General features: G+C 30.5%; 1 long non-coding RNA gene across 1 annotated transcript; it reads left to right on the top strand.

Annotated features, from left to right (window-relative positions):
• Window positions 1–1,696: 1,696 nt before the first annotated feature.
• LOC124535196 lies at window positions 1,697–2,537 on the top strand. The gene is made up of 3 exons (XR_006966793.1): window positions 1,697–1,866; window positions 2,097–2,197; window positions 2,407–2,537. It is a non-coding gene; the product is annotated as an uncharacterized LOC124535196 (long non-coding RNA).
• The last annotated feature ends 1,213 nt before the right edge of the window (window positions 2,538–3,750 follow it).

Here is a 3,750-nt window from a genome sequence, read left to right as displayed (position 1 = left end):
AAGCAGTAACAACTTTTTTCACAGATCGACATGTATCGATTATTGGGAATACAATTTTGCATATTTCAAATCACCGCCAGTACCTGTTTCTATCATTTTATTTAACAACGATTAGTCTCCTACGGTTTCGGTTAAATAAAAAAAACCTATATCCTTTCTTGGGGTTAATGTTTGATTCAGACAAAATTTCATCAAATTTGGTACAGCAGTTTGATCTTAAAAGAGCGACAGACAGAGAGAGAGAGAGAGAGTTACTCTTACATTTATACTATTAATATAGATAAATACATATATCTCTATAATCTATATGTTCTACCAATCTCTTTCGACCATCAGACAATATATTCAGACCTATTCTCATACACCCCTCTCAATATCGTCATAATTTTGCAGCAAATCCCAATAGTTCTATACCTACATTATGGACCTCCACTCAATATAATTATAATCAATAAATTAGAAAGTGATTTTCAATATACAACTTCTTAAAATTTTATGAATAGATGTTAATAGTTTAATTGATGAATGATTTATCGAACCTTTTTACAATTACTATAAATTTAAACGCGATAAATTTATATATTTAATTTATTAAAAACTACGAAAATAACTTTTACCATCGTAGAAAGTAATTTTGTAGAATGAATTCAGTTCGGAATGCAAATCTATCAAGCGGAGTTTTTGTTAAAAAGACTTTTCAGTATTTTTTCCCGATCATGGATATATCAACCGCTCTATAAATATATTTTATGTGACACAGTTCATGGTTTTAAATAGACTTTTTCGAAAATTTATAAGTGGTTTCGTATTCATTGAATAGTCACACATATAATTGAATAAAAAGAAATTTTCATTGCTATATTTGTATAATCGAACACAGTACAGTAACAGCCTGTAACTTTCCCACTGCTGGGCTAAGGTCTCCTCTCCCACTAACTGGTTTGGAACATATTCCACCACGCTGTTCCAATGCGGGTTGGTGGAATGCACATGTGGCAGAATTTCGATGAAATTAAACATACGCAGGTTTCCTCACGATGTTTTCCTTTATCGCCGAGCACGAGATGAATTATAAACACAAATTAAGCACATATATATAGAAGTGCTTGCCTGGGTTTGAACTCGAAGTCATCGATTAAGATACACGCGTTCTTACCACGGGCCTCGCACATCTATCTAACACAGTATAGGCCAATAAATTCAAATCGGTAATTAGAACTATATCTAAGCTAGCTAGAACTATATTAGGGGCTCAAATCCAAGTTCACTTAATAATTAACTGTACATAAGTTTATTATATTATTTCGTTGTTTTGACTAAAACAGACTTAAATGTCCCACTGCCGTAGTAAAGTATCCTCTACATTTCAAGGTTAGTCCAGTGGCTCGTATCCCACCCATGACCATATGTCAACAAAACTAGATAACCAACATTGGTTATCTAGTTTTGTTTTCCTTCATCCCATCCTTTGGCGTGAACCCGTAATATTTTATTGAGTTTCAAGTTCACTAATCCAGTGATTAGAACACGTAAATACAAGAATGCTGAGATAGCCTTGACCGTAATTGAAATCAAAAATACTTAAATGATATAATCTCATTCGAAATCTCAAACAGTGTGGTTGGAGCATTGCGGACGTTTTTATAACGGATACCATTAGATTCTCAGCTCAAGTTACAAACTATCGAACTTCATCTGAGGGCCTAGCCAAGTTACATTCGTTTCATATCGAATCTCTTTCTACAATCGTTAACGCTTCGGCGTAAGCGATTATAGAAAACGATAAGTTGCTAGCCAAATTGACACGACTGAGTCGATCGCTCATTCTACAATGAACTTAGAAAAAAACCTACACTTTAATCTATGGTTAGCGTTCTTACTAACGTCAAATTAACATCAAAGTTGCATTTGTAAACTTTATACGTAAGATAAACTCTTGTTTTAATTTGAAATTTGGCAGAATTTGTGATAAAATAATAAGTAAATGAAGTAGGGTGGGTGCATGTAATTAGTAATTCCTTTATAACAATATTCCATTGCGGAACGTAATTTAACATTACTGTGACTCGAAATTTTATATTATTATCCTGCTTAAGGATAAAAGATACCTTAAATGGTGTGATAACTTTTATAAAATGGAATATAAATCTTAAGCAAGCCCAGAAGAATTTGCAGCTTTATTGGAATTCATGGAAAGGTACGACAATTATTAGTTATTTCATAAATATCATTCTTTATTTGAAAATCTCTAATACTTTAACACTTGAAAGTTTGAAACATAAACAATGATGTGATATGCGACACGAACTAATATTACCATTTACGAAACAAACAAAACATAATTGTATTTTATTTTTACTTATTCAATATACCCTTTACTTTTCTAATAGTTTTAACTTGTTCTAGTTATGGCAATATAACGAGGCCCCAGCAAGAGACTCAAGGCCGAATTAAAACAGACTGACTGTGGCTGGAATTAGAAGAATTATTAAGCTTCATGTGTGTGGAGTAGTCACAAAGCTAGAAGAAAAAATGTGGAAAAACCTTATGGCATAAAAACCACTGTAAAATTATCATTTTATAGTTTTCTATTATTATCATTAATTGGCTTCATTATAATCAATCAGTTATGAGTTTCTTGCTTTGTATTTTGATTTTTTAATTCGTGAAATTCTTTTTTGTAATATTTAAGAAATCCTAAGTATTTTACCTGCATTTTTTTATTTTTGTCCTTATGTACATACCTCTACTAAATTATATATATATATTTTAATAATGGATTTTGTTTGATTATAAATGTAAATGTTTTCATTTTTATAATAAAAAAATTGGTTGTAATAATAAATTTGTTTTATTATTAAATACATTACACTCAAAATAAAAACTGGACCTGTTTAAAATACAATCACTATACTTATTATTAATAAATACAATGAATAACTTATTATTTAGATAAGATTAATTAAATAAAAAGTACATAAAAAGTTAATTTATAATTAGGAAATGTAAAATAAAATCATATTAGAGGTTAAATAAACTAACTATATCCTAACTAGTATAACTAACTAGTTATAGTTCATATTTGTATATATATTTAAGCATTTAATGTTGTTAATTCTTATGTTAATAAATTCAACTATATCCTATTCAATTAACAACTTAGCATGGCTATTCTTAAGATTCACTTTGGTTACCTACAAAGGCAATGGGTATGGGATCTTGCATAATTTTATCATCTCCATTATCATATGCAGCGGTAAGTGGTTGGGGTGGTGGTAAGACTAGCTTGCAAAGCTATATCTTATAATACACAACATGCCATTTTAAATTTTGATAGCTACATGAGGACAATAGAACCCTGTCTCTAAAGCAAATATCTCCACTGTGCTTTGAGTAATACAAAACAGCACTCTTGAGCTTGCACATGCATTTGAGTGTATCTTCCCTAAAGTCATGAACTCCATTGAGGATAGTTGTCATCGGCCAAGGGTGTTGTGGATATCCAGACTCACCTGAAAATTAGTTTATAATTTTAGTTAGTCACAAGTAAACTGCTATAGATTGCATGTATTACACCGGAAGAGTCAAAGCTTCTTAGAAACCTTGTAAATTAAAATGTTATGTTTATTAAATGCACTTGATAATTTAAATATTGTAATGTTTAATATTTACTCTAATAAATGCTGTATCTTGTTGAGTTTTCCTATACATGATCCATTTTTCTATGATAGCAGTGGTTCAAAGCTTTAA

This window comes from Vanessa cardui, chromosome 14 (assembly GCF_905220365.1).
Source record: "Vanessa cardui chromosome 14, ilVanCard2.1, whole genome shotgun sequence".
Taxonomy (NCBI): domain Eukaryota; kingdom Metazoa; phylum Arthropoda; class Insecta; order Lepidoptera; family Nymphalidae; genus Vanessa; species Vanessa cardui.
This window is presented reverse-complemented; position numbering and strand designations above follow the sequence as displayed.